The 16,845-nt window shown below is 43.4% G+C and overlaps 1 protein-coding gene across 2 annotated transcripts in view; it reads left to right on the top strand.

Annotated features, from left to right (window-relative positions):
- The window catches only part of SH2D4B (SH2 domain containing 4B), an 84,490-nt gene that overhangs the window by 748 nt on the left and 66,897 nt on the right, over nucleotides 1-16,845 (top strand). The gene's annotated exons all lie outside the window — the stretch shown is intronic.

Raw genomic sequence — 16,845 nt, 5'->3', positions numbered from 1 at the left:
TGCACGAAGAATGACCAGCCCCGAATGGCAGTAGCAGGTGCAGAGAAGAAGCAGGGGCTCGGCCTGTGTTTCAGGTGGTTTATATGCCGTCCTGTGCCCACGGGCTGGTGCACCCGGATGAAGATACACCTGAAGGAGTCAGGACCTGGTAGAACACTCCGGGTCCTGCGAGGGATGGTACTTTCTGTGGCTGCTGCACTTGATAGGACGCAGAGCCCATTCATCTTCTCTCTCGTTCACTCCCCCCAACAACCCTCCTCTTGGCCTCCATACGGCTCAGCAGAGTCAAGTGTAGACTTGATCTGTTTAAAGTTTTCAATCCAGGACAAAGTCCTATATCCAGACTGGGTGTGCAGGCCCCTTGGCGACCTAGCTCCTTTCTCCACTCCAGGCTCCCTGCTGGACGGTCCTGGCCATGCACCATGGCCACACTCACACCCGTCTGAACATGCTTGCTGTACCTAGCCTCTGTCTTAGCATGGGTGGTTCTTCCCATTGGGAGTGTCCCCCTGCTGCCTCTTCCTGCCGAGCTCCTCCAGGACTAGTCCCTGTCCCCTGGGGTCTTTGGGGGGGCTCCTGGTGCAGGGAGGAACCTGTTTCTCTGCAGGTGCTTGGCGTGTAGGGCCCCCTCTGCCCCCTGCTACCCCCACACTGTCTGTCATTTATCACCTGCTTGCCTGGCTCTCCCACAGGTCCCAAAGCCACGGGAGCATGAGCCCATACTCCGTCCTATCTTCCATCTTTTGGTCTAGCACGGAACTGGCACCCAGTTAAACCCCTGTTTTGAATGAGACCCACCGCAGGCCCCTGAGGGAGAGAGCTCTGACTTGGCTGTGTGCTGCTGGTTCCCAGGCTGGGGCCTTCCGGCTGGGCTGTGCTGACAGCTGCATCCCTTGCTGGCAAGAAGGACAGGCTGCCTTCCCAGCCCTGCCCGGCCTCAGCCCTGGGGCCTCACACCGTCTGCATGGTGGCTCTTCAGGGAGGAAGACAGATGCCCAAAAATTTAACTGCAAAAACATTTTTATGGCAGTTTGTCACACACTGACGTCTACATTTTCATGTGTAAATTATACATTAAACTCATTTGGGTTTCTGGTGCAGAAGACTCTTTTCCAGGTAATTAATTTTCTGATTTATAAAGAATGGAAAGGAGGAGGAAACACTGAGGAATGTGTGTATTCCAGGTCAGATCTCATTCAAATCTCAGCTCTTGGCTTTAGTCCTGTCTGTGGAAGCATCTGGGTGGACGCTGGGGAAGCCTGGGGGGTTGGCTGGGCAGAGCTTTTGCTGCAGGGTCTGGGATGTACCGTGTGCTGTGACCCTGTTTCAGATGGGGAAGCCATGGGCCACAAAGTGACTCAATCCGCCTAAAGTCACCTAAATGCTAAGAAGTGGAGTCAGGAAGCATGTCCCATAACTTTGACCTTGGATCTGGTGAATGTTTTTCCATTCATTCACTTCTGAACTCAGACTTTAATTCCACAAATGATCTGTGCGTGCATTCGCTTGTTCATTTCTTCACTTATTCCTTCCCTTGTGCAACATTGCTAAGAGCTGACTTTCATGAACTGGACAGAGCTTTGGCCCTTGAGACTGTGGGTAGACAGATCACAGGGAGCACAGCCAACTGGGGTGTCAGGAGCGAGGCTGGTCATACAGTAGCCGCATGGTGGCTCAGGGCAGGAGTAAGTGGGGACATGCTCCATTGGCTGGATCTTTTCCTTGCCTTCGCCACCCCCCATCCCATTCCCAGTGTGTCCGGAAGAAAGCATCTGCTATGGTTTGTTGAAGTGTGTGCCAGCCCCTTGGGGTCCCTGAGCACAATTTACTCAGTCCTGGTGAGCCTGGAATGATGCTTTGCCTCCTCCTGCCCATTTTCCCCGTCCTGTCTTGTCCCCTAAGGCCTCCCTCCCACACTCATGGAGGCGGGAACTCTCACCCACATAGCCAGCTCCCTGCTGGAATGCCTGCATCTTCCCGGGTAGGCTCAATGGCCTGCCCCTTAGTCCAGCCTGTGGAGTGCTCTAAGTCCAGCTGGGCTCCGGCCCCCTCTGCCTGCATCCCCCACAGCTGGGATCATCCTAGGCTCACCTCTCCCTGTTGGCTTAGCCTGGGCAGTGACCAGAAGCAGCCCTAAGACACCCTTCTTAGCATCCTCTCAGTGACTCAGAATTCAGCCGCTCCTGCTGCAAATCTGGCCCCACCTTGGTGCCACAGGTGGGCCCCGTCCATGTCCCATTGACAGCTGTGTGACATACTCCTTTTCATGGGGCGTCTGCCTTCTCTCTGTTTTCTGGGAACAGTCCAGTAACCATGGCAACCATGCCTGCTGGGCCAGGGGCCCTCCTACCCTCAGTGTCCTCTCCCCTCCCTCCACGCCTGGAACCCTGTACTTGCCTGCAGACGTTCCTAGTGTGGCCATGTCCCCCTGCTTCATGCTCACTCCCTGCAACCCTTTCTTCACACAGCAGCCAAAGAAACTTTGTAACACACTGATTAGCTCATTCATTGCCCTGCTTCAGTGGCTTCCATTGTATTCAGAGGAAATAGGATGCTTCTTGCGGGCCTGTGCCCCCTCTCCAACCTACTCTCCACCCATTTGTGTCTCTCTGCGGGGAATGCTGTCTCCCCAAATCCTCACAGGGCTGAGTTCTTCCCTGACTACCCACTCTCCATGGGTCCCATTCCCATCTCTCTCTCAGCACACCCTGCCGAACTTTCTTTACAGAAGCTTCCACAGCGACAAGTATCTTTTTCACAAACTTGTGGTGAGAGACACACAACATAAAATTTACCATTTTAGCCATTTTAAAATGTTCATTTCAGTGACAGTACATTCACAATGTTGTTCAGGGGGCACCTGGGTGGCTCAGTGGGTAAAGTGTCCGACTCTTGATTTCCGCTCAGGTCACAATCTCAGGGTCCTGAGATCCAGCCCCGCCTAGGACTCTGGCTTGCACTCAACTGGAATCTGCTTGAGATTCTTTCTCCCTCTGCCCCTCCCCTGGCTCGCGTGCTCTCTCTCTCAATAAATAAATAAAATCTTAAAAAAAAATGTTGTGCAACCACCACCACCATCCAGTTCCAGAACATTTTCAGCCTGGAAAGGAAACCCTTTACCCATTAAGCACTCACTCCCCATCCCCCTGCCCCCTTGGCCCTTGGCAACTGCTCCGGTCTCTGTTCTTTCTCTGGGGATTTGCCACCTTTATTTATTATTATTATTTTTAATGTATCTGTTTGCTTGTTTGTGGTCTGTCTCCTCCATTAGGCTGAAAGTGCTGCGAGGCCATGAGCCCCAGAGCACCGCTGGCCTCCGTGCCAGCATCTGGATGTCTGGATGTCTGGATGCAGGGTGGCGGGAGGGGAGTGGGCGTGGGTGCGCAGCTTGCACACACGTGCTGTGTCACAGGAGCTGGATGGAAGGGAAGGGTAGTAAAGGGTTTCTATTGAGTGAACGGCTCTGCAGCGTGTCTGCTCCTCCAGACCCTGAAAAACTGCATCAAAAGTATCAAAGTCACAATATACTTGTGCTGGGGGATGGGTTATAGAAGCATGAACTACAATCATGGTGATTCTGTCACCTTTTCACAGACTTATACCTCATTTCAGTGCTTCCCTGTTTTAGGATTGTGACTTGGATGTGAGCTTGACCAATACGACTTCATTCCCCCTGCATCTTTTAAAAAAATTATTTGATTTATTTATTTGAAAGAGGGAGAGAGAACGCATGAGCAGGGAGAGGGGAAAAGGGAGAGGGAGAAGCAGACTCCCTGCTGAGTGCAGAGCCTGATGCAGGCTCCACACAGGGCTCCATCCCAGGACCCCGAGCCCATGACCCCCTCCGAAGGCGGATGCTTAGCCCACTGAGCCACCAGGTGCCCTCACTACTACTACTACTACTACTACTACTACTAGGTGCCTTCACTACTACTACTACTACTACTACTACTAGGTGCCCTCACTACTACTACTACTACTACTACTACTACTACTACGTGCCCTCACTACTACTACTACTACTACTACTAGGTGCCCTCACTACTACTACTACTACTACTACTACTACTAGGTGCCCTCACTACTTCACTACTACTACTACTACTACTACGTGCCCTCACTACTACTACTACTACTACTACTACTACTACTACCACCACTACTAGGTGCCCTTACTACTACTACTACTACTACTACTACTAGGTGCCCTCACTACTACTACTACTACTACTACTACTACTAGGTGCCCTCACTGCTGCTGCTGCTACTACTACTACTAGGTGCCCTTACTACTACTACTACTACTACTACTACTACTTCTTCTTTTTAAGATTTTATTTATTTATTTGACACAGAGAGAGAGACAGCCAGCGAGAGAGGGAACACAAGCAGGGGGAGTGGGAGAGGAAGAAGCAGGCTCTCAGAGGAGCAGGGAGCCCGATGTGGGGCTCGATCCCAGGACTCTGGGATCACGCCCTGAGCTGAAGGCAGACACTTAAAGACTGAGCCACTGAGGCACCCCTTAATCAAATCATAATAACAATAATTACTTGGACATTAACTCCACTTTGTACCAGTGTCATTACTCCCTACATTTTTTTTCCTCTGGGGGGAAAGTCGTCAATGTTTATATGTGTGTGTGTGTGTGTGTGTGTGTGCGTGTATATATGATATATGGTATATATGTATTTTTTTGAAGATTTTATTTATTTACTTGAGAGAAAGAGTGAGAGAGAGCACTAGTGGAGAGGAGAGGGAGAAGCAGACTCCCCTCTGAGCAGGGACCCCAATGCAGGACTGGATCCCAGGACCCAGGGATCATGACCTGAGCCGAAGGCCGACGCTCAACGGACTGAGCCACCCAGGCGCCCCTTCTTAGTGTATGTTTGTCTCCACCTTTTTTTTCTTCCAGATTTTTGGTACCATATTAAAGAGCATATGCTGTTTTAAAACTTATTTTAGGGGACATCTGACTGGCTCGGTCAGAGTACCTGTGACTCTTGATCTCAGGGTCATGAGAGGGCTGTGCTGGTGAGCGAGTTCCTGGGGCTGACGTCACCCTGCTTCCTCGCAGCTCCGTTCCTTCATCTGCAATGGGGGAGGGGTTTCGGAGTGGCTGTGAGGATAGGAGCCACTGCGCAAAGTTCCATCCCAGCGCTGCGTTCACAGCCCTGGCTGTAGGCCTCTGGTTCCGCCGCCTTGGCCCCTTTTCCTTCCTGCCTCCCCCAAGCCCGGCAGCACGGTGCCGACTGAGGCGGCCCCGCCTGGCGAAGGGCGCCAGGGTCTATGGCTCCCCCTGTCCAGTGCCAGCACTTTTAGAAAGTGAAAAGCCCAACGTCACAAGTAAACCACACCAGGGCAAATTACAACAGGAAGACAGGCAGATGTCAAAGAAGTTTGAGGTCATGTTGATGGTGATCCAGGGAAAGGAATATTCTCTCCTACACAGCCGAGGGGGACACAGAAAGGGGGGCAGAGTGCTTGTCTTTTTCCAGTGTTTCTGCAGGGTCCCCAAGAGCCTGGGTGCACTGGGATTGGGCAGGTAACAAAGGCCAGTGCCTGGAGCCACAGGGATCTGTGGCCCAGCAGAGAACTTGACTTTCCGGGTAGTTCCCTGTCCTCTCCTAGCTGCTGCCAGAGCCCAAGGACTTTGAGGGGATGAGTTTTGCTCAGCTCTGGGTGGAGGGAGGCCCTTCTCCTGCCTGCTGCAAGGGGGATGGGGGGTGAGCTGTGCTCGGGTTTAGTTTCTCTCCCCTTGCCACAGGGGTGACCATGCCTGCCACCTCCTGGCTTTTCCCCTCTCCACCTCCCTACTTCCCTTCCAGGTTGGAGGTCAGCGGAGGGCAGTTTCTGAGAAAGGCCACCAGCTGGTTAGCTCCTGACTCCCTGTAACCTGACTCCAGGTCTCAGCTCAGGCTCAGGGTAGCTGTGCTGAAGTAACAGGTTGCCAATGGTCTCCGAGCAGCTATCATTACTGCTTTCCAGGGTTTTCTCACATAAAAATTAGCAAAGCTTCTTAGGGTTTTTCCATTTGGAACCAGATTTTGCACTTGACTTTGGGATCTAAATTCTTTGCAGGGCATTTTCACACCAATTTCTCCCACGTTCTTGCAGAATTACATGACTTTAGGCTTCAGGGACATTTATATTATTTAATTAATTTATTTTTAAAGATTTATTTATTTTGGGGGGGAGGGGCAGAGGGGGAGGGAGACAGAATCTCAAGCAGACTCCCTGCTGAGCATGGATTCCCTCTGTGGGGTTCGACCTCACCACCCCAGATCACGACCTGAGCTGAAACTAAGAGTCAGACACTTAACCGAGTGAGCCACCCAGGCGCCCCTGGGGTCATTTATTTTTATCCTATCATTTCATTGATATATTCATTTTCTGGCCATCACAGTTGGGTTCTCTCAGACTCCAGAGGCTAAAGACGTAGGAAGTCAGCCTGTGCCCCCAGTGCATGTGTACCTCTTCATTTTACAGATTATTTTGTGCCTCAGATGTTGTTCCAGATAAACATATGGGGCTGATAAGGGGCACCAGTGAGACTGGGGTCCTGAGATCTCACGGGCACATTGATTAGGCTGCGTCTGAACTGAGGGGAGGCGGGGTTGAAGGTGGGGAATTGCAGATTTCCCAGGGATAATGACACCAAGTCCCAACATACATGGGGCATTATTGTCTTGGGGCAGATCTCAGATTTGTCCCTTATTCTCCCAGGAGAGGGCAAGCCTTCTAGAGGATGTGTCATGGAGCTTGGGGAGCCAGTTCAGGAGCCGTTTTATACTCACCAGGTTAAAAAGAGTGTTGGGGGGGTGGTTTAGTGTGACCCGACCCCAAGTCTGTCGCTGACCCACAGCAAGGACAGTTCTGAAAACCACATAAAACAGCCTGGCATTATTGATGACCTACCTCAAGCCCACACCATGCCAACCTTCACATCGTTTGTGCCAGAGGTGGGTTGTACAGTGAGTGGTCAGAGGGCCTGGGGTCAAATTTGGGCTCTGACCACTCCCTTTACTGTAGGTGTCTTCCACATAGTAATTTGACCGTAGCAAATTACTCAAGCCTTCCTGAGCCTCAGTTTCTTTTTACATACATTGGGGGTGATGATAATAGGACCCGTATTCCGGATCTGTGGGCAAGATTAAATGAGATGCTCCCTGTCGAGCCTGGTATGTTTAAGTACTGGGTAAACATGAGCAAAAGCACATCTCTCACCTAGTGGAGTTCTTTTCTGCTTGTTTGTCTTTCCCAGAAGATTAAAGTTCACAGCTTTGCACAAAAAGCACTCATATTAAGAGGACACACGAGCTATTGGGGCAGCCGCTTCCCTGCAGGATTTGTTCAAAGGCACCATTTCATCAGAAGTGGCCCTACCCTTAGGAGACATCTATCTGTCTGTCTGTCTATCTATCTATATTTATTTTAAGGAATTGCCTCACAGGATCCTGGGGGCTGGTGAGTCTGTAATCTGTAGGGCACACCGGCTGACTAGAAACGCAGGCAGGATTTCTGTTACAGTCTTGAGGCAGAATTCCTTCTTCTTGGGGAAATCTCAGGTTTTCACGCTTAAGTCTTTTGACCAATTGGGTGAAGCCCACCCACATTACGGAGAGTAATCGCTTTACTGAAGTCAACCAGTCGTAAATGATAATCACATCTGCAAAACAGCTTCACAGCGACATCTAGACTAGTATTTGACCAAGCAGTTGGGCACATGGCCTAGCCATGTTGACATATAAAACTAACCATCACAGCTTATAATTGATTCTACCCACAGGTAGTAAGCACCTTCTGTGTGCATCTACTGGGAGAGATGCTGGAAGTTCTCCATCTGGCTGGGGTGGCCAGACACTTTGTTAAGGACATGCTGGGTAAAGGAGGATTCTTCTGAGCTACCTCCCGGAATCCAAGGACGGCAGGTACAATCTGGAATCAGAAAGCGGCAGCCAGAATTGTTTTTTTTCCTGGTTTCCTGTTGGTGTTTCTCTCAGCACACTGGCTCCTATAGGCCAGCTCCCAGTGCTATTCATTGGGACACAGCCCTTCTAATACTATCCCAGATCTGAATCTAGATGGCCTTCCACTTCCAAGATCCATTATCATCAAATAACCCCACCCTTTTTTGTCCCTCAGTTTAGATTCCATTCAGTGGGTGTCTGATTGTTTCGCATCTATGAGCAAAGAAGCTGGGGGCATGGAGAAGGTAAGGCTGCTGCTTTTCGGAGTTGTGAGCCATGGAAGGCAGAACTAGAAGGGAAGTTGGATATGATGGGTAAACTGGTAATATCTTTGCTTAGGGTAAACCTTCTTGTCTTGGTCAACCCAGGCTTTATCTGGGTTAAAAGTGCAATTTCTGCATCTTGGGGATCTCCTCAGTTCCAGGCAAACTGGGACTCTTGGTCATCCTATCTCTGGTACTCCCGTTCTATTTGGAGGGAAATTGTAAGATAAAGGGAGATGAAATTACCTTTCCCACTCGTTGATAGGTAGAACATGGGCATATGTGTGCGGTCAAGTAAGGGTCCAGGTTCTATTTGCTGGGGGAAAAAATCCTTTCTCCCCTGATTTACGGTGGCGCTCTTGTCGAACAGCATTTGACCACGTATGTGTGCGTCTATTTCTGGATTCCGTTCTGTTTCTCTGACGCATATACCTACCCTTACGCAAATACCACATTACCCGTAGCTTCATAGTAACTCTTAAAACTATAGCTTTGTAATAAATCTTGAGGCTGAATTGCGTGAGTCACACTTTGTTCTTTCTCAATTGTTTTGGCTAATCTAGGACTTTTGCTTCTCCACTTAAATTTTAGAATCTGCTTGTCAATTTCTATAAAAAGCTTTCAGGAACTTGAGATTGCATTGAACCTGTAGACCAGTTTGGGGTGAGTTGACATATGGATACAGTTGAGCTTTCCAATCCATGAAAAAGGTATGATGTTCCATTTATTTAGATCCTCTATTCCTCTCAGCGATGTTTTGTAGATTAGAGAACACCTTTTGTGAAATTTATCTCTATTTCATGTTTTTCAATGCTATTGTAAATGGTATTTTAAAAGTTAATTTTTACCTGTTTGCTGATAAAATATAGAAATATAATTGATTTTTGTGTTTCGATTACCTTATTTTCTGTGACTTTGCTAAAATTACCTTTTAGTTCAAATAGTCTTTTTTGTAGATTCCTTAAGATTTTATATACATCGATGATCATACCATATGCTAATAGAGACCATTTTATTTCTTCCTTTCCAATATGTGTACATTTTAAATTTCTTTTTCTTGCCTATTGCGCTGGTTAGGCTCTTCAGTATAATGTTGAATAAATGGGATGAGAGCAGACAACCTTGTCTTGTTCCCAATCTTAAGGGTGAAATTTTAATCTTTGGTCATTAACTATAATGTTAAGCAAGTATTTTTCCTAGATGTATTTTATCAGGGTGAGAAACTTCTCCATTGTTACTGTTTTGCTGAGAATTTTTATTAGGAATGAATGTTGGATATGTCAAAAGTTTTTTTTGTGTCTGTTGAGTTGATTATAGTTGTTTCTTTTTTAGCCTGCTCATGTGACAAATTACTTTGATTGATTTTTGAATGTGGAATCAACCTTAAATTCCTGGTTGTTTCTACCCACAGGTAGAAACCCTGTATGGTAATGATAAACCCTGTATGGTAATGATACATTGTCCTTTTTATATATTTCTGAATTCAGTTTGCTTTATTAAAAAATTTAAAAATCTGTGTTTGTGAGGGATATTGGTCCATAGTTTTCTTGAAATGTCTTTACTTCTTATATCAGGATAATGTTGACCTCATAAAAACGAGTTGGAAAATACTCTCTCCTCTTCACTTTCTGGAAAAGTTTGTGTAGAATTGGTATTATTTCTTCCTTAAATATCTGGTAGAATTCACCAGTAACATCTCCTGGGTCCACGCTTTTGTTGTGGGCAGATTTTAAAGTACGAATTCAAATTCTTTAATGGATACAAAACTATTCAAGTTGTGTATTTCTTCTCCAGTGAACTTTGGTATTTTATGTCTTTCAAAGAACTTGTTTAATCTAAGTTACCAGATTATTGGCATTAAGTTCTTTATAAATTCCTGTGTCTGTGGGATCTGCAGCGACGGCCCCTCTTCCATGCTTGATATTGGTTAAGTTGTGTCTTTTCTGGCTATTTTGATCAGTCAGTCTGGTGAAGAAATTTATTAATTTTACTAGGGTTTTAAAGAACCAATTTTTAGTTCACTGACTTTTTCCTGTTTCCTGTTTTATTGATTTCTATTATCCCTATTATTTCTTTCTTTTATTTTTGGATTTAATTTGTTCTTTATTTTCTAGTTTCCTAATGTGGAAGCTTAGACCACTGATTCGAGATGCTTCTTTTAAAAAAAATCTAAGTGGTCTATATTATTCTTAATGCACTGCTTCAGTAACACATCATGGGTTTTACATGTTGCATTTTCATTTTTCTTCAATTAAAAAATGTCCTAATTCACCTTGTGATCTCTTCTTTTATCTATGAATTGTTTAGAATTGTATTGTTTTATTTCTAAATATTTGAAGGGATTTTTTCCAGACACCTTCCTGTCATTGATTTCTAGATTGATTCCATTGTGGTCAGAGTGTATACCATAGATGATTCCAAACATTTTAAATTTGTTGAGTTTTTTTTTTTTATGGCTGAGAATATGATCTATCTTTGGTGAATGTTCTGTGTGCACTTGAAAAAAAAAGAGTTCTGCTGTAGTGTGAAGTGTTCTATAAATGTCAATTAGGTTAAGTTGGTCGACAGTGTTGTTTAGACCTCCTATACCCTAACTGATTTTCCCCTATTAATTTATAAATTACCAGGAGTGATTTTTTCATTAAAAAAACTTCATTGAGATATAATTCATGCACCGTGCAAGTCACTTATGTAAAGTGTACAATTAAATAGTTTTGAGTGAATTCACCACTACGTGCAAACATCACCACAATTTTGGAATCTTTTCATCACCTCAAAAAAACCTCATGTACTTCAACTGTCACTCCCCTAGATCCCCTTCTCCCTTCCCCAGTCCTTGGCAACCACTAATCTACTTCATGTCTGTATAATTTCTCTATTCTGGACTTTGATATGAATGGAATCACATAAATATGTGGACTTTTGTGACTGGCTTCTTGCACTTGGCATAATGTTTTCAAGGTCCGTCCATACTGTTCCATTCCTTTCTATGGCTGAATGATATTCCATTGTACAGATGTGCATTTTTTTAAATCTGTTCATCTCTTAAGGGACGTTTGGGTTGTTTTCACCTGTTTGCTATTATGAATAATGCTTCTACAAACCTTGAACGTACAAGGTTTTGTGCGCACATATGTTTTCACTTCTCCGGGGTGTGTACCTACGAGTGGAATTGCTGGTCGTTTGGTGACCTTATGTTCAATCCCTTGAGGACCTACCAGCCTGTTTTCCAAAATAGTCACACCATTTTACATTCCCACCAGCACTATGAGAATTCCAGTTTCTCCACATCCTCCCCAACCTTTTGCTATTATCTATGGTTTTGATTAAAGCCGTCCTGGTGGATGTGAAGTATTAGATATTGTGATTTTGATTTTCATTTCTTTGATGAATAATGATGTTCAGCATTTTTTCTTGTGCTTGTTGACCACCCGTATGTCTTCTTTGGAGAAATACCTGTTTAGATCCTTTGCCCGTTTTTTGACTGGGCTGTCTTTTACTATTGATTTGTAAGAGGTTTTATATACTCTAGGTACATGCCCCTTATCAGATATATGATTTGCAAATATTTTAAAAGCCCAGTGTTTGGGCTTTGGGTTTCTTTCTTTCTTTCTTTCTTTCTTTCTTTCTTTCTTTCTTTCTTTCTTTCAGAGAGAGGGCACGCTCCTGCACCTATGCGCAAGCAGGGGTGGGGTGGGGTGGAGGAGAGGAGAGAGGGGGAGGGAGTGGAAGGGGAAAGAATCTCCAGCAGATTCCATAGAGCCCGAATTGGGGCTCGATTTCACGACCCTGATATCATGACCTGAGCTGAAACCAAGAGTTGGCTGCTTAACTGATTGAGCCACCCAGACGCCCCTCATGTTACATCTTTTTAAAATAAGGCTTTAAAAATTTTCTCATTATAAAATATTTGAACATATAGGCAAAACAGAAAATAATATAATAAGTACTCATAGACCAATAATATCTTTTTTTTTTAAGTTCCAGTATAGTTAACATACAGGGTTATATTAGTTTCAGATGTACAATATAGTGATTCAACACTTCCATACAATACCCTGTGCTCTTCAGGACAAGCGCCCTCCTTAATCTCCATCACCTATTTCACCCATACCCCTGCCCACCTCCCTTCTGGTAACCGTCAGTTTGTTCTGTATAGTTAAGATCTTGTCTGTTTCTTGGTTTGTCTTTCTTTCCTTTTTTTTTTTCTTCCTTTGCTCATTTGTTTTGTTTCTTAAATTCCACATATGAGTGAAATCATATGGTATCTGTCTTGCTATGACTGACTTATTTTGCTTAGCGTTATATTGTCTAGCTCTGTCCATGTTTTTGCAAATGGCAAGATTTTGTTCTTTTTTTTTTTTATGGTTGAATAATGGAGCACTTGGGTGGCTCAGATGGTTAAACATCTGCCTTTGGCTTAGGTCATGATCCAGTCCTGGGATTGAGCCCCATGTTGGTCTCTCGGCTCAGTGGGGACTCTGCTTCTCCCTCTCCCTCTGCCTCTCCCCCCTGCTCCTGCTCTCTCTTTCTCTCTCAAGTGAATAAATAAAATCTTTTAAAAAGCTTTTTAAAATTAACAGTTGAATAACATTCCTCCCCCCCTTCTTTATCGATTCATCTATTGATGGACACATTGGCTGTTTCCATAATTTAGCTATTGTAAATAATGCTGCTATAAACATCAGGGTACATGTATCTCTTTGAATTAGTATTTTTGTATTCTTTGGATAAATACCCAGTAGTGCGATTACTGGATCATAGGGTATTTCTATTTTTAACTTTTTGAGGAATCTCCATACAGTTTTCCACTGTGGCTGCACCAGTTTGCATTCCCACCAACAAGGCATGAGGGCTCCTAGTTCTCCACATCCTCTCCAACACTTGTTGTTTCTTGTGTTTGGACCCATAATGTCTTCATTAAATGTTGACATTAGTGCCTTCTTTGTTTTTATTTAAACACGTAATATACAGTAGAGACCTGCATTAATGCCTTCCTAAAATTTTACTCCCCATCTCTCTCTCAATATGCAACCCTTATTAAATTCAATGCATATGATGCTTATATCCTTGCCATACTGTGATATATATTTTGTAGGCACTATGTTGCTTAATCATTATATGAATGGCATTATACTATATGCAACCTGAATTTAATTTTGTGGTTCTGCATTTTTAAAAGGCATATATTTATATTGTCCAAATGTATTTATTTTTCTTGCTATAGAGTATTACATTATAAAACCATATCATGATTTATTTGTCTGTTTTTCTTTATTGGGTATTTATGTTGTTTCCAATTTTTCATATTTTGAACAGTGTTACATTTGAATAATATTTTCTCGTTCAGTTTTCTCCGGGCACACATGAAAGAGATTCTGTAAATTATGTACCTGAAGTGCTATTCCTTAGTAATGATGTACAGCATTTTCAACTTAACCGAATATCACCAAAGATCTTCAAAGTGGTTGTATCAGTACCTTCTACCATCAGCAATTTGTAACAACTATTGTTGCTCCATATCCTTTCCAACACTTGCCTCATCAGGCTTTTTACAAGATTCTTTCCAATCTTGTAGGAGTGAAATGATAGTTCATTCTTGTTTTTATACGCTTGTGTCTAATTAATGATAAAGTTAAGTATCTTTAATAGGTTAGTTTACTGTTTATGTTTCCTCTCCCGTGAAATGGCTTTTCATATCAATAACCTGATAGCCATGTTAAGCTGGAAGCAATGGAAAATCCACTCACCAGGGGCTTTCCTAGGTAGGGTTTGTTTTCCAACTAAGCAAAAAATCTAGAAATAGGCAGACCTGAACTGGATTATTGGCTCTGTGATGTCATTAATGTTACTGGTTCTTCTTTCATGATCTTAGACGGTGGCTCAGTATTTTGGGTTTTCAGGTGGTTCTTGTGTTTTTTAGCATTACATGGAGAATAGGGGGAAGAAAGACTAGGTGTTATTTGTATCAGGATAGCAAATATTTCTCACAGCCCTCTCACTACGACCTTCTTCTTCTTCTTCTTCTTTTTTTTTTTTTAAGATTTTTATTTATTTATTTGATAGAGAGAGAGGAGGAGAAACAGCAGAGGGAGAAGGAGAAGTAGGCTCCCTGCCGAGCAGGGAGTCCAACATGGGGCTCGATCCCAGGACCCTGGGATCATGACCTGAGCCAAAAGCAGTTGCTTAACTGACTGAGCCACCCAGGGGCCCCTCACTACCTTCTACCTATAATAATTGGCCAGAACTTTGTCACATGGCCACTCTTCCCTGGAAGGGAGACAGAAAATGAGAATTTTAATCAAGCGTATTGCTGTTTTGATTAAACTCTGCGTACTAAAAGCAAGGAAGCAGTGGAAGGAGGGTGGAGGTACCCCTCCTGGTAACTGGTCAGTAACTGATGGCATTTGGGACAATATCTGTTGCTCTTTCTTCTGGGGGGTTGTTTATCATTTCCTTATTAGTTTATAAATATTCTTTGTATATTCCAGATAAATATTATTATTTTTAAAGATTTTATTTATTTATTTACGTATTTGAGAGAGTGAGAGTGTGAGGGAGCATAAGTAGGGGGAGGGGCAGAGGGTGAGAAAGAATCTCAAGGAGTCTCCCCGCTAAGCCCAGAGCTGAAACCAGGAGTCAGACGCTATGAGCCACCCAGGCGCCCCTATTCCCGATAAATAGTTGTTTTTTTTTTTTCCCAGTCAAGATTCTGTAAAAAAAAATGAAGCCCTGATATTTTAGCAGTGATTCTTAAAGTGTGGTCCCTGGATTCCCAGAGGTGTGAGACTGACCACGTCAACAAGGTTAAAACTGTTCTCACAATAATACTGAGGTGTTCTCTGACCTACTCACCATGTTTGCACTTGTACTAATGATGCAAAACCAAGAGTGGGTAAATCTGCTGGTATCCTAGGAGCCGTGTCATTGTATTTTTTCACCATCACACACTTACGGTAAAGTTAATGATGGTTTCACTCCTTGATGAAACGGTAAACCTCATTCATTTTATTGTCTGACAAAGTGGGAAGTATGCCTACAGCATTTCTGCTGCATATTCAAGTGTCTTCAGGAAAAGGACTGTGGGATTTCTTAGGTCATGTGCTACACTAGCCTCTTCATTCCTAGAATGCCATTTTTACTTGAAGGAAGACTGACAAACTATGTCTTTTGTAAGACTTGGGCATTTGAAAATGAATATAGTGAATCTGTCACTTCAAGAAAAACAACGGATTGAATTTATGCCAACGATAAAATCCCAGCTTTCAAGAAAAAATTAGAATTTTTGGGAAACTTGTCACCAACAATGTATTAAATTCCCAAATACATAATGGCTTTTCCCATGAGATTCATAGTGATATTAACAAACATGATTTTTCTAATATTAGAATATAAAATATGTGTACTTTTGGAATATCTGTTTGACTCAGTGAACCAGTATTTTCCAAAGGACCAATGGATAACATTGCAAGATCATGCATTTGTGAGTCATTCAAAGCACAAAATAAATCAATGGATTTTTATTTTATTTTGCTTTTTAAAATTTTAAACTTTTCATTTTGAAATAACTTTAGACTTAGGGAAGAGTTGCAAAGTGGTTCAGAGAATTCCCAGCTAGCCTTCACTCAGCTTGCCTGAATGGTAACATCGGGTTACCTTGGCCCATTGATCAAAACCAAGAAATTAACATGACCAGTGAGTTGTCATATAACAAAGTACAATAAATTCATCGATATTTTTTCAGGTTCCACATCACAACTAACTTTTAAGAACTACCATTTGTTTGAGTTTCACCTTAGTATCAAAGAAAATTTTCAAAAACTATCTGAAAAACATTCAATTTTTCCCTTTTCTTCTCTTTTCTAACTATATATCTGTGTGAAGTCAAACAATTTTTATATACTTCAACTAAAATCATATATTGCAACAGAGTGGATGAAGAAGCAGATATGAGAATCCAGCTGCTTTCTGTTAAGTCGGACGTCAAATAGATTTGCAAAAATGTAGAATGAGGCCACTCTTCCGAATAAATATTTTTGTTCTAGAATATATAGCCATTTTTCATAATAATGCCATATATGTTAGCATGTAATGGATTTGCCATTATTTTAAATAAGCATTAAATTTTTTTTCTGGTTTTGGTTTTGAATATGGTAAATATTGGTAGATATCACTCAAATAAATGAAAGCATTTGATATACTTAGTATTTTTGAAGAATGTAAAGGGGTCCTGAGAGCAAATTAATTGAGAGCAGCTTCCCTAAAGGATCCATTGTATGTAATGGGTTAACCTTTCTACAATGCATCGAGGCTAGTACTATCTATGTACCATCTTTGGGAGAACTGAGAAAAATCATCATTCAAATTACGTTTTACAGGGCTTATTTCTTTTTTTTTTTTTTTTTTTTTTTTTTTTTTTTTTAAATTTTTTTTTTTTTTTTTGAGAGAGAGAGAGAGGGAGCGGGAGCCAGGGAAGGGAGGCAACAGAGGGAGAGGGAGAAGCAGACTCCCCACCCAGCAGGGAGCCCGATGCAGGGCTTGATCCCAGGACTCCGAGATCATGACCCGAGCCAAAGGCAGACGCCCAACCGACTGAGCCACCCAGGTGCCCCCAG

This window comes from Ursus maritimus, unplaced genomic scaffold, assembly GCF_017311325.1.
Source record: "Ursus maritimus isolate PB19 unplaced genomic scaffold, ASM1731132v1 scaffold_7, whole genome shotgun sequence".
NCBI lineage: Eukaryota > Metazoa > Chordata > Mammalia > Carnivora > Ursidae > Ursus > Ursus maritimus.
The sequence above is the reverse complement of the archived record's forward strand: the minus strand, read 5'-3'. Positions and strand labels throughout refer to the sequence as shown.